Source organism: Artemia sp. Qi Xiang Cuo, chromosome 12 (assembly GCF_049724085.1).
Source record: "Artemia sp. Qi Xiang Cuo chromosome 12, ASM4972408v1, whole genome shotgun sequence".
NCBI classification, from domain to species: Eukaryota; Metazoa; Arthropoda; class Branchiopoda; order Anostraca; family Artemiidae; genus Artemia; species Artemia sp. Qi Xiang Cuo.
The window spans coordinates 15,389,333-15,408,319 of NC_142805.1; the positions used below are offsets into that span (position 1 = coordinate 15,389,333).

General features: G+C 35.2%; 1 protein-coding gene across 3 annotated transcripts in view; it reads right to left on the reverse strand.

The window, feature by feature from the left end:
* Positions 1-10,357, reverse strand: part of LOC148945823 (uncharacterized) — a 64,723-nt gene extending 54,366 nt beyond the window's left edge. For 2 of the 3 annotated variants that reach the window (XM_089098348.1, XM_089098343.1), the window contains exon 1: positions 5,471-5,543. The gene's annotated coding sequence lies outside the window, so the exon portion shown is untranslated. Of the gene's footprint in view, positions 1-5,470; positions 5,544-10,261 lie in introns of those variants that run through there. The other variant, XM_089098345.1, reaches the window with a different exon arrangement.
* Positions 10,358-18,987: the final 8,630 nt, after the last annotated feature.

Here is an 18,987-nt window from a genome sequence, read left to right on the forward strand (position 1 = left end):
TATTGGAAAAAGCTTTAAACAGAGAAAAACAAAACTAAAGCAAGAAGGGAAAATGGAATGATATCAAACCGTCTGCACTATACTATGGGGAGAAGAACACCACAGTATAGCCCTGAGGATGAGTTGAGCAGGATTGGTTTGGTATAACTGCTGATTAGAAGCGATAATAATTCACAAGAAAATTTGTTTTAATTTTCTTATAGAGTTGCTGTTGCTTGGTCTACCTAGTCGACATTTTTTCAATTAGTGAATCTCCGCCGCCCCCCCCCCCCGCCGTCACTTTTTACCTCACGATTTTTAATTTTAATGTCCATTTTGCAAATTTGGAGGTTTTTTATTCTTTTTAGTCACTAACTAACTTAGGTTTTTGTTTTAATTATTTTTATCCCCATTTTAGTTTTAAGAGTTTTTTAACATTTTTGCTTATTTGACATTGACCTTCTAAATTTATGAGTTTAAATTGTTTTTGTTTTTAACATTTTACGTATTTGACATTGACCCTTTTATAATTCCTAGTTGTTTGTGTTGTTCTTTATTCATTTTATTTGATGCTAAAGTACGAATTCGGCCCTTTTGGGCTTGTGATAGCCGTTTTTCAGCAATAAATCTCATCTTATGTAACTTAATGCAATTTTAATTTCTCACTCTTTTTTTTGAACACGTGCTGTGAGAATAATGTAGACGGCTTTTCATTTAACAAAAACGGCCAGAAGCTTGACATTTAATAGAAATCGCAGAATCGATTCCATCCCTCTATAGGGTAAGTGCTACATACTGAGCATAGGTACATAGTGAGCCACTAAGCTTAACTGTCATCCACTGAGTTGAAAAAATGACCCCTAGGCCATGTGATATAGTTTACAAGATTATCGACTTTTTTGTCCACTTTTGAAGATATGTTTCTATCTTCGATTTTCAACAGCTTTCTTTAACCTTTTTGTTATACCCTAGAAAAAATATTTCTTGTATGCACTTCTTCATTTTTCACTGCCACGGTTTATCCTAGAAGGTTGTTTTTACCTTGTTTGAATCCTTATTTATCAGAGAGTATAATGAGTGACATCTTTTACCTGTGCTTACGACCAGCTTCAGGTAGTTTCACTTTTAAAGAACAGATGACCTGTGGTACATACTGAGCCACTCAGAAGTGGTACATACTAAGTCAGTGGCTCACTATGTACCATAGGATTATTCGCTCAAGTTTCTTCTAGAAACCGATTTGCTAATCAAAGTACTTTTGTTGTAGAAACTGATCTACAAATAGAAAAAAGTCTCAAAATACCAAGACTCCCATGGAGCCAGATAGAGCAGTACAGACAGAATGCAGCGGAAAAGCAGGCTGAATCCGAAGAGAATATTAGACTAGCTTTGAATAAGGTATTTGAAGGTCTTAGTGTCTGAAAGGCTGGAAGTATGTTTGGCATTCCCATAGCAACGCTTCAGCAGCGGTACAACGAATACAAGAATTTCAGTGATAACCAGAAGGTTTCATCTAGTCTTGCCAGAAAACATGGATTGTCACTGTGTTCTCTCCCAATGAAGAAGCTGATTTCGTCACTTATTTGATCACCCCTTTGAGTATGTGTTACAGGCATACTGAAATAGAGGCCAGGAAACGGGCTTATCAGTTTGTACTAGCAAATAGCTAAAAAATGCCTCAGGCATGGGATGACCACGAAAAGGCGGGTAATGAATGGATATGTGGTTTCAAAATTTGGAAATCTACTTGATCCTTGAGCAAACCAGAAGGAACCAGCCTCAGTCGAGTAACCAGCTTCAATCCTCACAATGTGATGCAGTTTTTCAACAATCTGCGCACTGTGCTTGAAAAAAACTGCTTTGATGCAGCTGATATTTACAACAAGGGACGAAACAGATGTTCACGACAGTTCACAAGCCCCCAAAGGTCCTTGACAAGAAAGGAAGAAAAATAGTAGGTAAAGTCACTTCAACAGAAAGAGGAGCTCCAGTGACAGTGATTGGAACAGTTGCTGTAACTGTACATTTTTTTCCTCCGTACTTTATCTTTCCCTGAAAGAAATTTCAGCCAGATATGCTCAATGGAAGTCCTTCTGGACTGGCAGGAGGAGCAAACCCATCTGGATGGGTATCCCAAGTATTGTTTTACGACTACTTGCAACATTTTGCCAAACATTCGCTTGCTTCAAGCGAGCAGAAAAAGCTGCTCATACTAGACAATCACGAATCTCATATCTCGGTAAATGTGCTGGAAATCTCCAAGAAGAACGGCGTAGTCCTACTGACTATTCCCCCACACTGCAGCCACAGGCTACAACCCTTTGATGTCAGTGTCTAATTTTCATTCACGGCCCAGTATAACAGGGCAATGGATAATTGGATGTTGAGGCATCCTGGAAAACCCGTCTCGATCTACGATATTGCTGGACTAGTTGGTTCAGCCTTTTCACTCGCATTCACCCCTTCCAACAACCACAGTGGGTTTGCTAGATCAGGCATTTGGCCTTACAACCCAGGCGTATTTACAAAACAAGATTTCCTGTGCTCATATATCACGGACAGACCCGAAAGTGATGAGAGTAGGGTTGCCAACCAAATATTTTTGGAAAAATATCCCTTAAGTATAATCACTAGACATAAATCACTAAACAAAATTCCCTAAACATAAATCACAGGCGTATTTACAAAACAAGATTTCCTGTGCTCATATGTCACAGACAGACCTGAAAGTGAGGAGAACAGATCAAGCAGTACCAGAAATCATGACACAGAAGCTGTAAACTCTCGCCCATTGGCCAACAGCACAAGTGCAAGTACCAGCCCTCAACTTGGGAGAGCAAGCATGACTGAAAATGTAAGACAGGTGCACATATCCTTATCTTCCATCGCCTTCAATCAAGAACAGGTGAGGACTTTTCAGAGGTGGGAAGAAAGGATGATTCGAAACCTTTATTGATACGCCTGTAAAGCAACAAATCGAATCAGAGGAAGTAGCAAGAGCCAGCAGAAAGGGGAAAGCTGCAAAGCCAAGAGGAGTGCGAAAGAAAGCAGCAAAGTAGGTTTTACAGTTTGACGAGGACAGTGATGGATGCCTTTCACTCTATGATGACAGTGATGAATTGTTGCTTCACATTGGACAGGAAGAAGACTTAAAAAATGAAGCAGCAAAATTGGGCTGCCACTACCTCAATAGGCCTAACAGTCAAAATATTTTTTGTTTTTGAATATAGTCATGTAACACCTCATTTGAAAGCTCTTGACAAAGCAATCTCAAATAACAATGAAAAATTCTATGAAGTAAAGAATTTCAGGCATTAATTTTAAGTTCACGCTTATATTTTTACTTTTAAGTAAAATATCAAAAACAGAAAGAAATTCAAAAACTTAGTATCATTTGAGAGCTGTAAGTGTTGGCAGTTTTTTTTAAGGATAATTTTTATTTTCAGAACTATAGGGTAAGCAATTTTAGGTCAGGGAGATAAACCTGGAGATGGGAGCCAGGAGATAACTTCATCCTGGTAAAATAAAATGAGCATACCACTAGATGCCATTATTTAGCCTAGGCTCTGTAATAATTGCCTTTCTTGGAAATTCAGTTTTAAGCCCTTGAAAATAATAATTTGCTAAATTCTTTGCAGTTCATATTATTGACTTACAAATAAAGTAAACATACGACTTGAGCCTCTTTTATGCTCTTTCCAAATAGCCTATAATAATCATTTTTGTTGGAAATGAATTTTACCCACACCCTTGTATATACCAATTCAGGGCATATTTTTGCACGTTAGGGGGTAGGGGTAAATTTTATTTTTGATGTAAATAAGAGGTAAGTTTAAACTGCAAAAAAATTACCAATAATTTCATTCTATATTTTCGGATATAAAAATATAATTTGTTTTAAACTTATTATTTTATTAAAAATTCATTTTGTAAAAGTTGTACAATTCTGACACATTGATTGGTGAAATTCTACTTTAGCTACTTTTGACTATCAGGGAAAGGGGTTGGGTTAGGAAAATGAAACTTTCAGGGATGGGTCTAAAGGCTAAAGTATGACCCGGGAAGGTATTTTGAAGTACCTATTTCCACTCCTTCTGCCTCTAAAGGGTCTTGACCTTGGATGACTTTTAAAAATTGGTGAGTTATAGAAGTGAAACCTTGCAAAATAGATCTTCTGCTTAAATGAAGTGCAACAAAATTGTTCTCAGCTTCACAACTTTGCTCAATTCCAATTTATAATGATTTAAAGATATGCAAATACATTTCTTAAATTTGGAAAAAAAATGATTGATATGGCTTAAAATTCTGCTCAAACAACAGGAATTGCATTTTTCAGAGCTAAAGCAAGAAAAAAGAAACTAATAACTGAAAATTAAGTTAAAATATTGTTTTGTCAAAATTTTAATGGGTAAAGATCTGTCATGTTGGCAAATTTCAGGACCCTCTAGAAGGAGAAGGAGTAGAGGTAGGTACTTCAAAATACCTTCCCGGGACATACTTTAGCCTGTAGACCCATCCCTAAAAGTTTTATTTTCCCAACCTAACCCCATTCCAAGATAGCCAAAAGTAGCTAAAGTAGAATTTTACCGTATTTTGGAAATTTTTCAGTTTGGGGGGAAGGGGGATTTTAAAAACCTCTTCCCGTGATATAACGTCTCCTCTGAAGTCGATTCTGATGTTTTTAGCACTCTATCTTTTAGTACTTTAGAAATACTTTAAAAGCTTCTAAAGTAGAATTTTGGAAAATTTTGAGTTTGGGTGGAAGAGGGATTTCAAAAACATCTTCCCATGACATAATTTGTCCTCTAAAAACGATTAGGTTATTTTTACTGGTCTCTCTTGTCCAAATCCTTTCCCTAATTAATACAGTTTAAATGGTCTTATCAACACAGAGGTGTTAGACATGTGCCTGCTACCCTCAAGGGTAAGGGTTTCTGATAAGCAAAGTTGTGACATCACAACAAGCCTGGTTTTATTATACCAAAACTTAAATGGTTTAGGATTTAAACAGGATTTTGGAATATATTTTAATGAACAAGGTTAAAAGCTGAAGTTGTGTAAGGTAAGCAGTGATTTATAATTATGATAGTAATATAGGATGAAATATGAGTTAAAACAACTAGTAATGTGCAGTAATTTACCATTATATAGAGGGGGGAGGAGGATTGGAGGTAAGTACTTCAAAGTACCTTCTCGGGACACACCTTAGCATGTACATCCATCCCTGAAAGTTTCATTTTCCTAACCCAACCCCTTTCCAAGATAGCCAAAAGTAACTAAAGTAGAATTTTACCGCCTTTTTTTATGCTGATTACGACTATAATAAGCATTTCTATCTGAATTGAATTTCAGCCCCCCCCCCCCTATATAGGCTATACCTAACCTAACCTTTCTTATAGGCTACATTATTTGATGTCAGCTACACCTAAATAGCCTAGGTGACTGGACATAAGGAAACATTTTAAAAAGTAATTCTTATTTTATAATATACATCTTCACTTCTTTCATTGTTGTACAAACTTTTTGACCAATTTCTAAAAAATATGCATCATTTTCAGTTTCCCGTCTTCAACAAATTCTATCTGAATAGATATATAGATAGATGGCATCCATGAAGTAGCCAGAATGCCAAACAGGACAGGCGTAGTTTTAACACTGCTCCTAATTTTCAGTTGAGAAAACTAGTCTTTTGTTTGTTTAATGTTTGATCATTTCTTCAAATAATGCCGGGGAAAAAGAAACTTTCAGGGATGGGTCTACAGGCTAAAGTATGTCCCTGGAAGGGATTTTGAAGTACTTGCCTCCACTCCTTCTCCTTCTAGGGGTCCTGACCTTTGATGACCTTTAATAGTCTACGTGTTATAAAAGTGAAACCTTGAGAGATAGATCTTCTGCTTAAATGAGGTACAACAAAATTGTTTTCACCTTTACAACTTTCAAATTTAAAAATTTCTATTTTAAGAGGTCAAAATAGACCTGTCATGTAGGCAAATTTCAGGACCCTCGAGACGGAGAAGGAGTGAAGGTAGGTACTTCAAAATAGTGGCCGGCATTTATACCCCCTCCAGGGATAATACCCCCCTCCCCCGGAAAATGCCCCCCGGAAAAAAAACGGGCAATACCCCCCCCCCCCACCCCCCGCGGAAAACCCCCCGTGGAAAATAAGGTTTTCCAAATTTGAGAATTTTGTTTAAGTTTTTTTTTTATTTCCGTAGGGGGAAGGAATTTTGGTACTTGTGGATTATGCACCACTCACTAAATTTTATGCTGTGTAAAACTCGAGAACAAACCTGTTTCTTCGTTAGTTTTTTCAGCTTGGCATGAGACAACACAATGAGAAGTGGCAGAATATATGGGAAATGTATAATTTGGGCTATATATTTGCACATAAGGGGGGGGGGGTAAAGTATTTGGAGAGTTTGAAGTCAGAAAACAATTTTTTCTAGGCATGGCCACATAAAATTACAGAAGAATAGTGAGGTATCAAGAACATTTGTTAACTAAAAAATAAAAATGAAAAAAAATCCCAATATAAAGTATATGTGATGTTTTATTTGAGCGTTTTTTCCCAGTGTTAAGTTTTTTTTCAATGACTTTTAGTATTAAGTACTATTATTAGGTTAACGTATTGTTTCATTTAAGTATTTTATGATGATCGCTGATCAAAGTTTATGTTATTTGTGCCTTTCATTTATGTTATTTTACTGTGTTCATGGCCGTATATTTGGCTTTAAAATACAATTTTCTAAATATCTATCTAATATGCAGAATGATTGTACCAAACACATTTTGCATGCAGACCTGCTATACTTTTCTCTCCCCCCCCCCCCCCTAATATGCAAATATATAGCCCAAATTTATTTCTAAGGCAATGAAGAAACTAACATAAAACTGGTGCGTTCTCGAATTTTACACAGCGTAAACTTGAGTGTGTGGCGTATAATACACAAGTAGTGTGTATTACTGTGGGGGTAATTCCCGGGGGTAAACGCCTAGAACCTTCAAAATACTTTCCCAGGACATATTTTAGCCTGTAGACGCTTCCCTGAAAGTTTCATATTCCTAAACCTGACCCCTTACAAAAAAGCCAAGCATAAAAACAAGAATATTTATTTAGGAATCAAAAGTATATACGTAGCCTCCCGAAAATAAATCAATCTATACCGCTTTTTATAGTCTAAGAGCAGATGTGATATCAGTAACTTTCAGTATACAATTAAAATTATCTTAAAATTTTGTCATAAAAATGAAAAATTTAAAGTCATTGAACAGCATATAAAATAATGGACTGATTCATCAGGCAACATCTTGGTCTTACATACTATTGCTCGAAAATGCAGAACATCAACCCTAATATGAACTTTGGAAATTTGGTCTTTAACGAGAACTATTTGACAAGAACCTTAAGAATTTTGTATAAAGACCGATGGTTGAGGAAGGGGTAGCCCTCCTCACATACAGAATAATTGCTGCTCATTTTAAGTTTTAATGTGGATTCTTACTTTCAACTTAAAAACTTTTTTTTTACTTGATCTCTCTAAAAATGAAGATTACGACGCGTTAAGATAAACTATTGTTCTATAAGAATGGCTCTTATTAAGTAAATATTTGTATATATTTTATATAGCATGACTATATCTCATTTTGATATATGTGTTAATATTAAAATCTCTTTTAGTTTCGGTTACTGTTGAGCCGCGTCACTCCTTACCTACACTTCGTTACGACGAACTGTATGAACAGTTATTGTTTTAGTTAATTTTTTTTACAGTCGGCACGGATCACTGTTTACACTTAATTTGCTGCCACAATTTTAATTCATATGCATTTATGTCTCGCTCTTTTTTTCTGTGTATAAGCGTTTATTCACCCCCCCCCCCCCTCCCTTTTTTTTATGTCCGTTATAATTCTTTTTCAGATTCGTATTTGTGTAAGTTTAGTTTGATCAGTTTTTATCTTTTTAACTTTTTCATTGACTTTTTACAGTTTTAATTATTGACTGTTAAATGATTGTTCATTATGGTTTTTCTATTTCATTGTTGTTGTTTCATTTTTGCCAGTTTTAGTGCAATCATTTATATTGTCGACTCCGAAGTCCGAATTCGGCCCTTTGTGGGCTTGTGATAGTGATCTTTTTGAAATAAATATCTTACCTTATCTTACAAGCTGTTTGACATGATTTCTAAAACAACTATGAAACTAATTAATATTTACAAAAGTAAATTGATAAAAAAAAAGACTTAAGAAAAGATTTATAAGGATTTCCGAGTTTTCTCATTACTATGTGCATCTGAGGTACTGTTCATCTTATTTCATTCCCCGTTTAACTACTATGGAAGTAATATATACTGTATAAAATCACATGCGCAATATTCCACCAGGTATAATATTTACATGTGCATATTTCTCTAATTTTTATACGTTAGAGAACGTCGTAAAATAAAAAAATCATATGATTAATTTTTGCCTATTAGGTGTTATTTCAAACCAAAAAATTCATAGAGTGGATGGAGACGAAAAGAGGAACACACTTGGAGGTTTGCAACGATCTTTGTGTATTTTGTAAGACACATCAACTTTGTATAGAATACTGCAAGGGAGGTGTAGTTAAGCCTGATGATTTTTGCACTGGATTATGAGGTAATCTAAGTGACCTAACAAGAGAGCAAAAATGTAGAAGAGAAATTTTAAAAGAGGGACTGTAAACTTTTGGTTCATGATTTCTTACCATTTAGATTTGTGCTGTATTCTTTTCATGCTTCCTAGCATGGCGGCTCAAGAAATCATGGTTGCAGCGGTACCTGCAACCTAGTAAAGAGCGAACTACACCGCATTATAACCAAAAGTTAAAAAAAAAACAAGTTTAGAAAAAAAAACTGCTGAGTGAAACAAAATTGTCATCTGACACTAATCTAGCAACAGTAACTATTATTTCGGTTGATCTTACAAGTAAATACCCTGGTCTAAATGCCTTGGTTGTATCTATGGTATTTACTCACCTTCCCCCCATTAACGAAATTACAGGACCAGCGGATAATTGCTAATATGCACAAAACATATACTCATTTTCTGGCCTGAAAACTTGAGAAATTCCCCTCCCCCAATTATGAACAAAAATCAGAAGCCTGTTCCTCCTTTTCCACAGAGAAAGGTCGTTGGGATCCAAGTATATGTGTTGTAAAGTTGTTGTTAATCTGATCCTTGGAGGAGGTAAGGAGTACTGTCTTAAGGTGACTAATACTAGGATAGTGTTTTCTTAGTTTTGGCCTGCCTAATTGTACGAGGGGCAGTGTTTCCACTTCTGCCGATTTTTCGGGATATCTACCGAATTTTTAATCCATCTCCCGACAAAAAGAAGATACTGAATCTTCAGAAAATTTAATCCCCAGAAAATTTTACTTTGTGGTTATTCTTTGTTTTTTATTACCAGACCGCTGTCTGTTGTCTCTTAGGAATTATTCTTGACGTCCCAGACAGTTAAGGCAGCGCAATTGGAATTTATTGCCGTTTGTATCAACATTGCCCATTATCCATCCAACAGTGATTGCATTGATTTTCTGTTTTTGATCATTTAAGCACCTTTAAGGTTTGTAATTAACTAATTATCTTCAAATCATAAGCTAACCAAAGAGGTCGGCTTGCACCAAGAAGATGAGAACTAGCACTATGTGGGTCCAGCTGACTCAGTAGGTTCAAAACGATCCAAAATTACTACAAATTTAAAGAAATATAACAAGTATTAGACTTTATCTGCAGCTGCTCTGTAGAATTGAAGGGGTTTGCTTCCTTCCTGATCTAGAAATGATCTAGTACAAGATACAGAGACGAAAATTACAGCATTTTGAAAACAATTTACCATTTTTGCTTGTTGACAAGTTAATCCCATTCCTGAAAAATATACCACATAAGAATGTTACTGATAAAGTAAGATTGGGTAAGCAGAAAGTGACGAATATAGTCCGCCAGGGCCTGTCAGTGTATTATAAAATAATAAATCGCGAAGAAAGGATAAAAAAGAGGACAATTAACAGCCAGTGAAAAACTTGAAATTAGTTTTATTGAACCCAAAAAAGCTAAGTCACCCACCCATCCGTGGCCCATATTTAAGACGCTACTCGTTGCCAGGGTGGTCGAGACGTCCCATTGACAAAGAGTGGCAAGAACATTCCGATAGTTCAAATGATGATGAAACAGTAACTGCGACAGCCGTGGATTACTGAAAATTGGCTTTAGGTGTGAGGGACCACCGTGGCAACCAAAATTAGCCAAGTTTTTACAATACCTGTTTTCCTTGCCATTTTTGAACGTAGCTTCAGAAAGACTGTTCAGCTTACTCAATGAAGTAAAGACAGACAGAAAAAATCGTTTGGTAACAGTAACTTTGGCTTCCACAATTCAGACGAAACAAGCCGGAGTTACAGCAGACACACTGATGGTTGACCAGCCCCTCAGAAAGAGGTTATAACGAATAGTAGTGTCTGCCAGTACAGCTGAGTTACTGCATGATCAGAGTGGGCTGCTCACATAAAAAGCCATGCGATAGACACAGATTATGGATGTAATGCGGTATCTGAAAGTTTTGCTATTTCTTGTACTTTTTTTCAAGTTATGTGAATACTAATGAGCAGCAACTTTGCGTTTTCTCTTTATCATTTGTGAATAACTCTGGCGATGGTGGTAAAAAAATATCCGCTTAACTCAAACTCAATGGTCTAAGGCCTGGTGTCCGTATTTCGTCCATATTTTCTGTCTCTGTCCTGAACTTCGCGGGCTGTCATGTGGAACCTGAAAGGGCGAGAAATAGTAGGAGTCGATGAAAAAAAATGTCTCAATTAAACAGCGTTAGAGTCTGAATGAAATACGACTGCACTTAGTTTAAAAATTAAATACATAACAAGCTTCTCGCTGACATGCAACAAACAATTTACAATTTTGATTTTATAAAGGGTAAAGAAAAAGAAGAAAGCAATAGCCCCTGAAAAATATTGGGGGGGGGCAAGTCCCCCTGGATCCACCCCTACCTATGATGTTTCTTTTTACAGACTAAAAACTGTAAAGCACTTTTATAAGCCGGCTTCTCTTTATTGAGAGTAGGGCCTACAGCACAATTCTGAAGACAGCTATGCATAATGAAAGAATAAAATGAAGAGCTAAAAGATTCAAACTCTAAAACTCAGAAACAAAAAATGCATACCGAGTATTTCATCAGTGTATTTTTTAAATAATGACAGGAAATCAGAAAATGTCCCTTTCGATATACTTATTAATATCAAAATTCGTTTTTTTTTAGTTTTGATTACTATTAAGCCGCGTCATTCCTTTCTTAAATTTCGTTATCAAGAACTGATTATTTTTTAGTGAGGAAGAAGGGGTGCCAGAAAACTTTTTCTCAGGGATGATGCTGCATACTCGCACTTGTTATAATTGTGGAGCAACTTCACAGGTCTGCGAGGAATTCAAAACGCTTACCCATGACCGTTACAGACACCTACATTAGCTGTCTTGAAAAGATATTTGGGTCTGAAGATATTGGATATAGGTAAAACCTTTTTAAAATACTTCTAATCAGAAAGTAAATAGTATTAAGAGGCTGCTCAAATGGATGCATTAATTAACTATTTTTCCACTATCTATAATTGTATAAAAACTTAAGCCAATTTCCATAATTTATTTTTACACAAATAATATTATGTAGTAAAAAATAGCCTAAATAAATTTCAGAACATGTTTCCTGAAGATATTGAATATGTAAGGTAAAAACCTTTTCCGAATTCTTATGATCAGTAAGTCGATAGTAACAATTAATTAACTGTTTTCCCATTATCTATAATTGTATAACAGCTTAAGCACATTCTCATAATGTATTTTTACACAAATAATAGTAAGCAGCCAAAAATAGCAGAAGTGAATTTCAAATCGTATTTTCTTACGACAAAATACCAGCCGCTTCTCCTGTAGCAAAAAAACAGAGAAATGGGAATAGACAAAATATCCTAGGTGCTCTTACAATCTATAGAATACAAAGTTAATTGATTGGTGAGAGACTAGCCGACATTGTTTTATTTATTTGTGTTACTTAAGAAAGTTAAATTGTAAATTATGTATTTACTTACAAGCAAAGTGTTAACATGAGCTGTTTTTTTTTTATGAACTTTCTTAGAAGAAGTTTCCTTTAAAAAGAAATTTACGCTGAAAATATTTTATTTGATTTTTTTTTTGAACATTTTATAAAAATGACAAATTTACCCCCCCCCCCCCCTAGGTGTTGACAGAGACATTTTGCCCCGTCTTCCCTCTATTTATTTGAATCGACTCCACTGTGTACGTGAACTGATATTAACCTAGAAAGGGTGCTTTGCGTCCTGTATGCATTGGATCCAAGGCTGCATCCAAGGAAGAGGGGAGGTTACAATGTGTGAGCTCCCCCTCCCCTGAAATATTTATTCGACTCGTAGAAACCTAATAAAAATGCAAAATAACATATTTTTGATGTTTTAAGTCTTTTAAACCCCCCCCTCCCAACAAAAAACGGATGCTTCCCTATCGTTAATCAATTCTAGAAAAAAAAATGGTTTATTTATTTGAATTTGCTTTTGAAAACCTCTCTTTAAATGCTTTTTATATCCGCTCATGTAAGTACTTGCTAAAGTTCTTTAGGATAGTCTAGAACATTAGTTTCGAGATATGGTCTTTATTGAGTATTAAGTTAAAAATAGATTTTTTTCTACCAGAAGTAAGGATCAATATAAAAATTAAAAGCAAACAAAAATTATTCGGTATATGAGGAAAGGATGCCCCCTAGCTACCACCCCCAAATCTTTTTAGTCACTTGAAAGCAGAACTATCAATTATAATTTCCGTTCGAATGAGCCGACTGCCAATCTTCTAGAAAAATTGGTTCGATAATATTCCCCTTATACCATCATAATTGTATAGCCCTTTTCCCTGGGTCAATGGATCATCACCAAAAGTATAATCATTGGGCTCTTGAACTATGCTGAAAAAATAGTTTTCCCTATTTTTGATGGGACGACTTTGGGGGAGGGAGGTCGGAAGCAAAGGTCTAGGTGCTCCTCCCAGTCCTTTTGGTTACCTCAAAAGGGCAATAGAAGATTTATTTTCCGTTTGAATTAGGCATTTTGCAATGTTCTAGGACCATTGGTTCGATACGATCACTTCTTCTGGCAAAAAATATATACAAAATTCCACATTTTGGCAGACAGGAGCTTGGAACCTCTTAGCTAGGGTTCTCTGATACGCTGAATATGATGGTTTGATTTTCATTAATATTATTCGACTTTTAGGGTGTATTTTTTCCTTCTTCAAATATTCGAAAAAAAAAATTCGACTCGTAGCCTTTAGTGTGTATCACAACAATAAATGAATATTGAATATTTGGAACCAGCATAATAAGCCAATTCTTTCGATACATCCATTGATATCAAAATTCCATCTTTTAAAGTTTCGGTTACTATTGAGTCTCATTACTCCTTACTTATAGTTCGTTACCACAAACTGTTTGATAACGGTAAAAGCAAATGTACAGTAAGTAATGGTAAAAGATAAGTGTAATGTTAAGAAGAAGGTGAAATATGGGCTAGTATCAACAGTACCCAATTTGCCACAATTCCTCCAAAACGGAAGTCCCTTGGATAGGTTATTTGACTAACACTGCCAATGGAGTTGTTCCCATGATTTAGCTGTGAGTATAGAGGCCCCCCTAGAAATGACGATACCTTACAAATTATTGACTAGACCTCCCTAGAAATTAGACACCCAGAACAGCTAGAATTTACTCTTCCGGATAAACTTAAGTCTTTAAAACGAATAGAGATTATTCAGTATGTGAAGACGGTTTCCCCCTCCTCTACCCCTCCCTTGATACAGAAAAATTTTTGGTGCTTTAAGAAATCCTTTTATTCTAATTCAAGGGCTTTTGTGTTTCAGCAGTTGTTCAAAAGAGACTGGCTCTCTTTTAAAAAGAGAGAAACATAAAAAGAGACTGGCTGATTTTTAGGATGATTTTAAGCTTCGGAAACTATCTCACTTGCTTTAATATAAATTTGTTTACTTACTTAATTACTTACTTGTTCCTTTAACCATATTGCCTTTATTTTATCTATTTTTCATATGAATTCAATTGTCTTAAAAGATTTTTTGTTTTTCAGCTGTGATAACTGTTCTTGTACATTACACAAGAGGATTTGTCAAATACTTGTATACCCTACCATCATGCTGATCCAAATTAAAAGGAAAGATTTATGCTGATACTACTACTACTACTAGTAACACCTCAATGCAGCACCCAGCCGACTGAGGCCAAAACAGCTACGTGGGCTCCTCCTACATCACGATCTTATCAAAGCCTCCCTCTTTACACCCTCCCTGGAAATTCCCATTTCCCTTAACCATTTTATGTATGACATCCACCCACCTCAATCGCGAACGACCTGCTTTCCATTTAATGGTTTGATGTGCTGAATATGATGGTGTGATTTTCATTAGGATTCTCTGACTTTTAGTGGGTATTCCCCTCTTTTTTCGAAAATCAGGCAAATTTTCTCAGGCTCATAGTATTTGATGGGTAGAACTAGACTTAATGAAACTTATATATTTAGAATCAGCTTAGTAAGCTGATTCTACCTTAACAAGTCTTCCAAATCAGCTTAGGAAGTCTACCTTAACAAATACAGGTTATCCACATAATCATATAGAGGACACAAAACCATGATTGAAAATAAAGCCCTTTAAGGACTCGAACCTTTGACGTCCTAATTCAAAGTCCAAGCTCTATCGACTGAACTACCAACTCTTTTAATCTAATTTAATCTATTGGATTTCGTAGGACCATATTTCCGTAACTCAAAACCGTTTTCCCAGGGACAAAAGAGTGTCAGGTCATCACCAAAAGTATGGTTATTAACCTTTCAACTATGCTGAAAAATTGCTGTCTCATAATCCTGATCGGACTACTTTATGAGAACGGGGCCTTTGGGGGAAGGCTAGCTGCCCTCCAATCTTGTTGTTCACTTAAATAGGGAACTAGCAATTTTCATTTCTGTTCAAATGAGTGGTTAATGATCTCTTTTATGTTATTCTGGTAATTCACTAGCCCTGGTTAAAAAAAAAGCAAAAAAGGACACATTAATGCTACCCATGCAAAAAAGGGATTTTCTTTGTTGTTCAAGGTGGGGGACTCTAATTTCCCTAAACAAGAATTTTGACCACACTGATTCCAATGGTACAACTTTGATTTTGATCTGATGCCATTTTCAAAGGGTTTCCGGCTCTTTCTAAAAATCATCTAAAGTTTATTTTCTCAGTAAGCTTTTACTTTTAAGATTAACCGAAATAATAGCTACTATTCCTGCTAAATCATAGGTAGCACGCTAGCGCTGCTAAGTAAAGAACGATGTGCGCACAATGTGTTTTTTTCTCCATACCCGGGCATTTCGTATCGAAGGAGTCGTCGTATAAACTTCGAAAAGGGCTCATTCGATTAAAATTGGAGTGGCCAGTGCCCTTTTTAACAGTCGAAAGTGATTGGACGGTAACTAGCCCCCCACGCCCATCATTCCCCCAAACACGTCCAATAAAAATTTTGAGATAGCCATTTTATTCAGCGTAGTTGATTTCCAGATAGAAAATATATTTTTGGGGAGGAAACTCCTCCACAAAAGGCAGGGCAAGGATTATAAGTTATGCCCTGGGGGCATATAAGGTTTTTATTGAAATCTTTGTCGTAGAAACTTGAAAAACAGCTCATTTGATTTGAAATTCAAAAGGGCTAGTACCCTTTTTAATAGTCGAAAGTGATTTGAGGGCAACTAATCCCCTTCTCGCACCCACCTTTTCCCCTAACACATCCAATCAAAATTTTGAGATAGCCATTTTGTTTAACGTAGTTGAAAGTTCTGGAAATTCGGTATTAGAGAATGACAACTACCCTAACAGGCCATATGGTAAGGGTTGTAATTTATGCCCTGGGGCCATATAAGGTGTTTATAGAAAGCGTTTTCGTTTCAAAAAGTGATCATTCGATTGGAAATCGAAAGGCCTAGTGCCCTTTTTAATAGTCGAAACTGATTGGAAGGCTGACTTTCTTATAGTAAAGATCGATGTGTGTAAAATGTATTATTTTTTGATGTTGTTGTTATTTAGACCAGGGCACTTCGTATCGAAGGAGTTGTCGTGGGAACTTCGAAAAGGGCTCATTCGATTGAAAATAGAAATGGCTGATGCCCTTTTTAATAGTCAAAAGTGATTGCAGGGCAACTAATCCCCCTCCCACACCCACCCTCCCAATTCCCAATATTGTTAAAAAACTATATATTGCCTTAAGATTAAATCAAAATGCACTGTGATAATCTTAATTCCCAATAAGGCATCTCAGCAGTATCCCAAGAACGACTGAGGGTATTATGTTCAAGTTGGGTGCAAAACCCCAATGCCTTCCCAAGGCCAGAACAAAATTTGCTCTTTACTGAAAAAATACAAATGATTGTGCATTGTAAGTTTAATATACATATACTGATATTTAGTAATCAAAATGTTGATATTATTTGATTTATTAAAGTTACAAAAGTAAAAAATATTTATATTTTTTTAGTAAAGTGCAAATTTTGTCCTGGCCTTGGGAAGGCATAGGGGTTTTGCGCCCAACTTATGTTATTTTTGCTCGCTTTGTGTTTGACTCTGTTATTTATTGTAATTTCTGTTCGTTTTGGGTTTCATTTATTGATCGATGTGGATTTGTGGTAGTTTCACGCTTGGTAGATTGTTTGATTTTATTTTCGCTCATTTTTTGTTTAATGGAGTTCTTTACTTTTCTTTGAAAAACTTATTTTGTGGAAAAAGTTTTTTTTTTAATTAATCAATGTCAGATGGTAATTTTGTCTCATTAAGCAGTTGTTTTTTTTTTAATATGCTTTTCAACTTTTGGTTACTATGGGCTGTGGTTTGCTCTTTACTAGGTTGCAATTTCAAAGATAAAACTTAAAAGATAACTATCATATTGACATTTTAACTTACGAAATCAAACGCTTCGGAACAGACTTAAGGAGTTTCAGAAAGTTTTATCAAATAATATATTATATATGATATGAATACAGTAGCTCTTCTTGTACCAGAAGCCAAAAATAAGAGCCACATAATCGTGCTAGCAACAGTTCCAATTAGGATGTATCTTTTCAATAGACATTGAAAAATGATGACAAAAAACTCTGAATATTTTGATCATATATGCAGTGACCATCAACAGCAGATATATGAGTTTTATGGGATGCGAGTTATCGTGCTAGCAACAGTTCCAATTAGGATGTATTTTTTCAATAGACATTTAAAAACGATGACAAAAAACTCTGAATATTTTGATCATATATGAAGTGACCATCAACAGCAGATATATGAGTTTTATGGGATGCGAGTTTTTGTCATTGTTTTTTTACTGTCTAATAAGTGGATTTATGCCTATTAGAACTGTTATTTGTAAGTGATTTAGGACAGTTTGGTCTTGGAAATACCAACATATATGTGTCAAGAAGAGTTTTAAATGATCCTTTTAATGTTTTTTTCCTCCTTACCACCATATCGATAAATAATCAATACTTCCAGGTTTTTTTATTACGGCATAAAACAAGCAACCAATTAGTTTTAACGAACATATTTGGATGAATAAACTAAACAATTCACAAAGTGAGATACAATATTCATTAATAGGCTTTATTCAGTATCAAGGCATAGACATTCAGCATTGGTAGGTTTTATTCAGCATTCAATAGACAGTGAAAAACGATGACAAAAAACTGAATATTTTGATCATAGATGCTGAATAAAACCTACCATTGAATATTAAATCTCACTTTGTGAATCGTTTAGTTTATTCATCCAAATATGTTCGTTAAAACTAATTGGCTGCTTGTTTTATGCCGTCATTAAAAAACCTGGAAGTATTGATTATTTATCGATATGGTGGTAAGGAGGAAAAAAACATTAAAAGGATCATTTAAAACTCTTCTTGACGCGTATATGTTGGTATTTTCCAAGACCACACTGCCTTCAATGACGTACAAATAATAGTTCTAATCGGCATAAATCCACTTATTAGACAGTAAAAAAAAAACAATGACAAAAACTCGCATCCTATAAAACTTTATTAAAAAAACGTTGCACTTTATTAAAAAAAAAAATTACTTTTAGAAAAAAAGGGGTAGCAGATTTGTCGTTTTTGATCCATTAAAATTCGATTAGTATTATAAAATGCGTCCAGTTTACTTTACCCAAGCGCTTGTCATAAGACTAGTTTCATTCAATCCAAATAAAAAAATTATTCATATAATTGTGGTTACTGAATATTATGTATTAGAATAACTGGTCATTCCTCTTATTCAGTGAACGTCGAATATATGTTAATCATTTCCTGACAGGAATATGTTGATCATTTACCGGTTCTATTTGTAAATGTATCTTTTGTACTATGCTAATGAGGTGTAGGTTATAATCATTAGAGCTTCAGGCGTTAGTTCTACCTCAACAATGGCCATACTACTTTCACCTGAATGCCCTTCATCTTTTTGGAATGTAAAGTTTGAAATATATACCTTTCTCAATAATATGTACTATATATAAGCAGTGAGTGAATTGCCTTTACGACTTTGGGTAGGTCAATATCCTCAAAGATATAATTACTAGATCTTTCAACAGTGCTGAACAAATAAGCTCTTTTAAAATTTTGATTGGATGTGTTTTGTTTGGGAATGATAGACTCGGTGGAGGATGGTTACCCTCCATTCACTATTGACTCTCAAAAAAGGCAATAGAACTTCCGACTTCCAATCAAATAAGCCCCCCCCCCTAATCCAAATTTGATACAAACACCCATTCTATAAAACCTTAAATGCCCCCCTATTATGTGATCTTTGGACTATTTTTTTAACTATTATTTGAACTATCTTTATGGTTTCATTAGATTTTTGTTTTGTTTTTCTTTTTTTAGTAAAAAACTTAAGT